The sequence below is a fragment of the Phyllostomus discolor genome, chromosome 11 (assembly GCF_004126475.2).
Source record: "Phyllostomus discolor isolate MPI-MPIP mPhyDis1 chromosome 11, mPhyDis1.pri.v3, whole genome shotgun sequence".
Classification (NCBI taxonomy): domain Eukaryota; kingdom Metazoa; phylum Chordata; class Mammalia; order Chiroptera; family Phyllostomidae; genus Phyllostomus; species Phyllostomus discolor.
Genome location: NC_040913.2, coordinates 42,371,584 through 42,380,772, shown reverse-complemented (window position 1 = coordinate 42,380,772; position 9,189 = coordinate 42,371,584).

Sequence of the window (9,189 nt, the reverse complement as noted above, 5' to 3'; positions counted from 1 at the left end):
ATGTTTGGCGGTGGGAGAAGCCAGGCCACTGTGGGGAGCGGCAGGCTTGAACGGGAGGAATTTCTCAAGAGGAAGGAGTGAATAGACACAGACACTGTTTGGGGAATTCTCCTAAAGTGATCAGTGGCTCCAGCCTCCCTGCTACCCAGCTGTGGGCGCGCTGGCACTGGTGCACCGGCAAACTGGCACACCGGCACACCTGCAGACAGGCACACCCATGCACAGGCGCGCCTGCAGGGAGAGCATCCCCACACCCTAGCCCACAGCAGTAACTGGGGGGGAAAGACCTGATTCCCACACCCAGGGCGCAAGGCTGAGGAGCCAGTGCGAACTCCACTGGCCAAGGAAGAAAAGCCAAACAAATCCTTCAGCCTGCCTCAACCAGCAAGAGCAGAAAAACCGGTTTGGCCACTTTGAAATCAAGAGACTTTTTAATTGGATTCTATTTTTTTAACAATTTTTAATTTTTTAATTTTTATTGTTTTTATTCTCTTTTGATTTCTTTTTCCTCTCTTAACTGATTTCTTGTTTTATTCCTTCCTCCTTCCTGTCCTCCAATTTTATCTCTTCTTCCTTCCTTCATCTGCCTTTTCTATTTTTTACTTTTTTAAATTTTTTTCTAAATAACTACAAGTGAGACAAAATCCTGGATCTGTGAAAAGACCAAAGTTGAACCCAAAGAAGGGGCATCACAACAGCTGGGACAGTGAGATAAATGTCACTCTGCTACTACGGAGAACCTGCAAGTTATTGCATATTTGTATTATTATTATTATTTTTCCAGTATTCCTACATCTTTTTTTAATAGTATTTTTATATTCCTCTTCTTTTTGTATAGTGTGCTTTGCTAGGCTGGTTTTATTGTATGACCTGACAGCTTTCCCCTGATATCTCTTTCTATACTGTATTACTAATCTCCTGTCCTTTAACTCACCTGTGTCCCATCAGCACACTACTCGATGTTCTGTACTCCCTATTCTTGTTACCTAGATCTCATAGACTCTGTCATATGAATGTTGCCATAATATTATTGTAAATAACTGCTGTTCCATGCAATTGTAATTACTTCACAACACCCCCCCCCACCCCCCAGATCTTAGCCCACTTCAGTTTCCTGAACTCTATTACTGTAGTGGTTAACTCTATTCTCTCACACACTACACCTATTTACTATCCTTTACTCTCACCTTACCCCAGAATCTGACCTCCCACAACCTCCCTGCTTTATAGATCCAACTCACAATCCTTCCTCCCCCAACAAGAGTCTTATCGTCTTTCCATCCGTTCTAAAAATCAGCTAGCTGGGTGGAAGATCACAGTTAACACTATACATAGTCAAAGGATCTCCTATATCTTCCCTACTTGCTACTACTGTAAATAGCATAGAATTCTCTGTTGCTGTCTTAAACCATTTTGCCTTCCCCCTCCAACTGATGACAAAAAAGAATAGGTGGAGGAGGTGAACACCAGGATACCCACTGGAAGAGGAAACCCAACAACAAAGGAACCACTAACAGATAACAACAGAAGAAGGTGAAGGAGGGAGTAGTAACCACACAAACCTCAATCCAGGACCTATCTGGAAATACAACTAAACAGTAGAGACAGTACCCAATACAAACAACTGAACAAGATTTCTTTAAACCTTACACACACAGAAGAACCAGCTTCAACACAACCTGCCCTCACAAGCACAACAAAATACAGGAAGTGGTGGACAGAGTGACCCTCATTTAACCAGCTGGTGGGAAGGAACCACCAAAGAAGGACTCAACAACAACCAAAACCCAAAGGCAAACACAAAGCCAACTTAAACGACAGCCCAAGACCAGTGAGCTTGGGAAATCAAGGAAACAGCACCACTGAAATTCACTGCTATTCTACTAAAGAAGTTCACAGCATAAACCTAGGGAGCCAGAACAGTTCAATATAAGAAGCTGAGGTGAACAAGAAGAGTCTCACAAACAATGGGAAGACAAAGAAATAATCCCCAAATGAAAGGAAAGGAGGAAGCCTCAGAAAGAATGCTAAATGAAATAGAGGCAATTCAACTATCAGATATTGAGTTCAAAGCAATGATCGTCAGGAAGCTCAATGAGCTCACAATGAGCTACCAGAAACTACAGGGAAGCTACAATGAGCTCAATGAAAACTACATCAGCATAAAAAAGGAAATAGAAACTCTGAACAAGGGCCAAGAGGAAATGAAGAATACAATTTCTGAATTGAAGAACACAGTAGAAGGAATGAAAAGCAGGATCAATGAAGCAGAAGATCGGATTAGTGAGCTAGAGGACAAAGTAGAAGAAAACACCCAGAAAGAGCAAGAAAAGGAAAAGAGGCTCAGAAAAAATGAAGAGGGATTAAGAGAAATGCAAGACAATATGAAACATAATAATATCTGTATAATAGGGATACCAGAAGGAGAAGAAGAACAAGGGATAGAAAACCTATTTGAAAAAGTAATGATGGAAAACTTCCCTAATTTGATGAGAGAAAAAGTCACACAAATCCAGGAAACACAGAGAGTCCCAATCAAGAGGAACCCAAAGAGGCCCACCTCAAGACACATCATAATTAAAGTGGCAAAATTTCAAGAAAAAGAGAGAATCTTAAAGGCAGCAAGGGAGAAACAGGAAGTAACATACAAGGGAGCCCCAATAAGGCTAACAGCTGACTTCTCAATGGAAACACTCCAAGCCAGAAGAGAATGGCAAGAAATAATCCAAGTAATGAAACCAGAGGCCTGCAATCACAACTACTTTACCCAGCAAGGCTCTCAATCAAGATAGAAGGCCAAATAAGAAGCTTCTCAGACAAAAGAAGTCTAAAAGAACACAGGTCCACTAAAACAGCTCTGCAAGAGATGCTAAAGGGACTGCTTTAAGGAAAGAAAGGAAAAGAGAGAGTGAGAGAGGATCACACGTACATAAAAGGCAATGAATAAGTACCTATCAATAATAACCTTAAACGTAAATGGATTAAATGCTCCAATCAAAAGACATAGAATAGATGATTGGATAAGAAAACATGACCCACACATATGCTGTCTACAAGAGACCCACCTCAGGATAAAAGATCTGCACAGGCTGAAAGTGAAGGGCTGGAAACAAATTTTCCAAGCAAACGGACAGGGAAAAAAAGCCGGGGTAGCAATACTCATATCTGACAAAATAGACTTCCAAAGAAGGACCATAAAGAGTGACCCAGAAGGTCATTTCATAATACTCAAGGGAAGAATTCACCAAGAAGACATAAATATTGTAAATATATATGCACCCAACATAGGAGCACCCAAATACATAAAGAAAATCTGAGAGGACTTCAAGAAAGATATTGACGGCAACACAATTATTGTGGGGGATTTTAACACCCCACTATAAAAAATGGACAGATCTTCCAAACAAAATATCAACAAAGATATTGTGGCATTGAACAATACCCTAGATGAAATGGGCTTTACTGATATTTACAGAACCCTCCATCCCAAAGAAGCTAAATACACATTTTTTTTCAAATGTACACGGAACATTTTCAAAGATAGACCACTTGATAGGACACAAAACAAGCCTCAAGAATTTCGAGAAAATTGAAATCATACCAAGCATTTTCTCGGACCACAAGGGACTGAAACTAGAAACCAATCCCAAGGAAAAAAACCCAAAACACTCAAATTCATGGAGATTAAATAGCATGCTATTAAACAATGAATGGGTCAAGAATGATATTACGGAAGAAATCAAAAGGTTTCTGGAAACAAATGAAAACGAACTCACAACAACCCAAAACTTATGGGACACAGGCAAGGCAATCCTGAGAGGGAAGTTCATACTGATACAGGCCCACCTAAAAAAGTTAGAAACATTTCAAACAAACAACCTAACCCTACATCTAGAAAAACTAGAGGAACAACAACAAAGATAGCCCAGAGCAAGCAGAAGGAAGGAAATAAAGAAGATCAGAGCAGAATTAAATGACATAGAGACTAAAAGCACAATTCTAAAGATCAATGAATCCAAGAGTTGGTTCTTTGAAAAGATAAACAAAATCAACAAGCCTTTAAGCAGACTCATCAAGAAAAAAAGAGAGAAGACCTAAATCAACACAATCAGAAATGAAAGAGGAGAGATTACAATAGATACCCCAGAAATACAAAGGATTGTAAGAAATTACTACAAAGAACTGTATGCCAAGAAATTTGAAAACCTAGGTGAAATGGACAAATTTCTAGAAAAATATAATCTTCCAAAATGCAATAAGAAGGAAGCAGAAAGCCTGAAGAGACCAATAACAGCAAAAGAAATTGAAGCAGTAATCAAAAAACTCCCAACACACAAAAGCCCTGGACCAGATGGTTTCACAGGAGAATTCTACAAAGCATTTAAGGAAGAGCTAACACCTATCCTTCACAGACTATTTCAAAAATCCAAAAAGATGGAAGACTCCCAAACTCTTTTTATGAAGCCAACATCATCTTAATTACAAAACCAGATAAAGACACAACAAAGAAAGAAAACTACAGGCCAATATCGCTGATGAACATTGACGCTAAAATCCTCAACAAAATACTGGCAAACCGCACCCAACAAATTATTAAAAAGATCATACACCATGACCAAGTGGGATTCATTCCAGGTATGCAAGGATGGTACAATATTCGCAAATCAGTAAATGTAATACATCACATAAACAAAAGCAAAGACAAAAACCACATGATCATATCAATAGATGCAGAAAAAGCATTTGATAAGGTCAGTACCCATTTATGATAAAAACACTCAGTAAAGTGGGAATACAGGGAGCATTCTTCAACATAATAAAGGCCATATATGAGAAACCTACAGCCAACATTATACTCAATGGGCAAAAATTAAAATCTTTTCCACTAAGAACAGAAACAAGACAAGGATGTCCACTTTCACCACTTCCATTCAATATAGTACTGGAAGTTTTAGCCACAGCAATCAGACAAGAAAAAGAAATAAAAGGAATCCAAATTGGAAAGGAGGAAACAAAACTGTCACTGTTTGCAGATGACATGATAGTGTACATAGAAAATCCTATAGACTCAGCCAAAAAACTGCCTGACCTAATAAATGAATTTGGCAAAACAGCAGGATACAAAGTCAATATCCAGAAATCAAAGGCATTTCTGTACACCAACAATGAAACAGCAGAAGCAGAAATCAAGAAAAAAATCCCATTTGAAATAGCAAAAAGAAAAATAAAATACCTAGGAATAAACCTAATCAAAGAGGTAAAAGACCTGTATTCAGAAAACTACATAACACTGAGGAGAGAAATCAAGGAAGACACAAACAAATGGAAACATATACCGTGTTCATGGATTGGAAGAATTAATATCATCAAAATGTCCATACTACCAAAAGCAATGAACACATTCAATGCAATGCCTATTAAAGTACCAACGGCATATTTCACAGATATAGAACAAACACTTCAACAATTTATATGGAACCATAAACAACCCCAAATAGCTGCTGCAATTTTGAGAAAGAAGAGTAAACTGGGGGGGTCACAATACCTGACACTAAACTATACTACAAGGCCACTGTAATCAAAACTGCCTGGTACTGGCATAAAAACAGGCACATAGACCAATGGAACAGAACAGAGAGCCCAGAAATAAACCCAAGTCTCTACGGTCAATTAATATTTGACAAAGGAAGCAGCAACATAAAATGGAATAAAAATAGCCTCTTCAACAAATGGTGTTGGGAGAACTGGACAGCTACATGCAAAAAAATGAAACTCGACCACCAACTTACACCTTATACAAAAATAGATTCAAGGTGGATAAAAGACTTAAATATAAAACGTGACACCATTAAAGTCCTAGAAGAGAACGTAGGTAGGAAAATCTCAGATATTTCACACAGAAACTTTTTTACTGACTTGTCCCCTAGAGCAAGGGACATAAAGGAAAGAATAAACAAATGGGACCTCATCAAAATAAAAAGCTTTTGCACAGCTAAAGAAAACAGTATCAAAATAAAAAGAGAACCAACTGTATGGGGAAACATATTTGCCAATGATACCTCAGACAAGGGTTTAATCTCCAAAATATATAAAGAACTTACACGACTCCACTCTAAGAAGACAAGTAACCCAATTAAAAAATGGGCAAAGGACTTGAACAGACACTTCTCCAAGGAGGACATACAGAAAATCCAAAGACACATGAAACGATGCTCAATATCGCTAGCTATCAGAGAGATGCAGATTAAAACCACAATGAGATACCACTTCACACCAGTCAGAATGGCCATCATAAACAAAGCAACAAACAACAAGTGTTGGAGAGGCTGTGGAGAAAGGGGGTCCCTAGTGCACTGTTGGTGGGACTGTAGACTGGTACAACCACTATGGAAAGCAGTATGGAACTTCCTCAGAAAACTAAAAATGGATCTGCCTTTTGACCCTGTGATTCCACTGCTGGGACTATATCCTAAGAACACTGAAACACCAATACAAAAGAACATTTGCACCCCGATGTTCATAGCAGCACAATTTACAATAGCGAGGTGCTGGAAGCAACCTAGATGCCCATCAGTAAATGAATGGATCAAAAAACTATGGTACATATACACAATGGAATTCTATGCAGCAGAAAGAAAGAAGGAGCTCATACCCTTTGCAACAGCATGGATGGAGCTGGAAAGCATTATGCTAAGCGAAACAAGCCAGGCAGTGAGAGACAAATACCACATGATATCACCTTTAACAGGAACCTAAACAACAAAACAAAGAAACAAGCAAAATATAACCAAAGACACTGAAATAGGAGACAGACTGACAGTGACCAGAGGGGAGAGAAGGGGGAATTTCAGGGGGGAATGGGTAGGGTTTACAGGAACAAATTTGGAGGACACATGGACAAAAACTAGGGGTGGGGTGTAATGGGGGGGAAAAGGGGAGGGTTGGGTGGGTGTGCTGGAATGGGAGTAAGTGGGAGAAAACTGTACTTGAACAATGATTAAAATAAAATTTAAAAAAATAAAATAAAATGTACTCAAGAGACATTTGTTACTTCTAAATATTTCAAGTCTAAATTATTTTGTTCAATGGAAGATCCTTAAAATTTTATCTTCATCTCTTCCTTCCAACCAAAGAAAAATCAATAAATTGATTACTCTGGTAAACTCTTCAAAGCAATGGATTGGGAGATTTCATTTTGAGTGTAACATCTTGGAGCAGAGAAACACAGTGTAGGGTGAGGAAGGGTGAAGCAGGCTAGGAAGGTTTGGTGCAGAATGTGGAAGTTGGATTTTCTGAGTTTGCAAGAATAAATTGATATTTTAAAATAAAAGATAATATAACAACATTAACAGTTTTGGGAGGAAAAAGAGTTACCCATATTATACCACTACTAACATTCTTCTATTTAAAGGTCACACAAAACTTTATTCAACTAAAAATGTAAGCATAATTAAGTAACCATATCATCACTAACACAGGTGAAAATCTGCCATGAAGTCTGTACAGTTATGTGAAGGTAAAGTGGTGAGATTTTCTTAAATCATCATCTTCACTTAAAGAAAAGCAATTTAAAATATTCTATCATATACTTAAATGCCCCAACTCAATTTTCTTTCTATTTATACCAACAAAGTTGTTAAATACATCCTGTTATTCTATTTTTGTGTTTTTCTGTATTTCTTCCATTACTGTTTGCCCCCTTACAGCACCCTCCCACCACCACTGACTTTCTTTGGCACCTTCCAGACCCCGTCCACATGCAGGCAAAACTCACACCTTCTGAACACACTGCTAGATGTGCTGCGATGCCTCTGTGCCACCTTCACAATTGGAATTTGAAAAAGGAGACACAATTCTGTCATATGAATGTGCCATTATTTTTTAAATGTTTTTTTCTACCGTCAAATATTTTAGATTGCCCTCAGGTTAGGTTTTGTTTCTGTTGTTGTTTGGCTATTATAGAGATAATGTATGAAAACCGCTTAGCACAGTGTCTGGCACATAGTGCATATGATGGTTAATTTTACTGTCAACTTGACTGGGCTGAGGGATGCCCAGATGGCTGGCAGACCAATCTTTCTGGGTATGTCTATGAATGTGTTTCCGGAAGAGATTAGCATTTGAATTGGTGGATCAATTACTCAGCATCTGCCTTGAGAGCCTGCACAGACAAAAAAGCGCTCTCATGTCCTGAGCTGGGTGACCTATGCTTCTCTGTCCTGGACATCAGAGCTCCTGCTTGTCAGGCCTTCAGCCTCAGACTGAATTATACCACCAGCTTTCCCGGGTCTCCAGCTCACAGGTGGCAGACTGTGTGACCTCTCAGCCTCCATAGCCTCGTGAGCCAATTCTGATTTAAAAAAGTATATTCTAGAGAGATATGTAGAGAGATAGATACCTCCTATTGATTCTGTTTCTCTAGAGAACCCTGACTAATACAGAGCTCTATAAATTTTCTCTATTATAAAGAATGTTATAATAAATATCTTTATGAATGTAATTTTTATAAATTTATTTTTAATAATCCATGTTTGCTGTAAATAAAACAATACAGAAAATGCAAAGATAGTAAATATTATTCAATGCTAACACATGCATACATGTGTATATGAACACAGAGATATATAAATACATGCAATCAAATATACATGGGATGTTATACATGCTATTGTATAACTGGCTTATCTCAGTCAACAATATGCCATGAAACTTTTTCCTCATCATCGTTATTAATGAATTTGTAATGTTCCATTGCATGCAGCACAATATCTTATCAATTTCTTATTGATAGATATTTACACTTACTCTTTTTTCAATTGTATCAAAACAAACTTATACAGCTCTCTTTGCTTCTGATTATTTATATAATAAATTCCCAGGAGTGGGATTCACAAGTTTTTAAGTCACAAGATCATTTTACAATTGTAAACAGAAGAGTACAATAGCTGATGGGAGGACACCCATCTACGGAGAGTAAACCAAACCAAGTTCTGTCCATTTTGGAGAATGGCAGGCCCGAAATACTCCCCAACACCTGCTACACACACACACACACACACACACACACACACACAAGATGTCCTGCCCTCACACTGGCATATAGTCTGCAGAGCAGCACTTGCAATGGGTTCCATTATTAATTAGGACCCTCAAAAGCTAGTCTTCAGGATTTCAGAACTTGTATTGAAA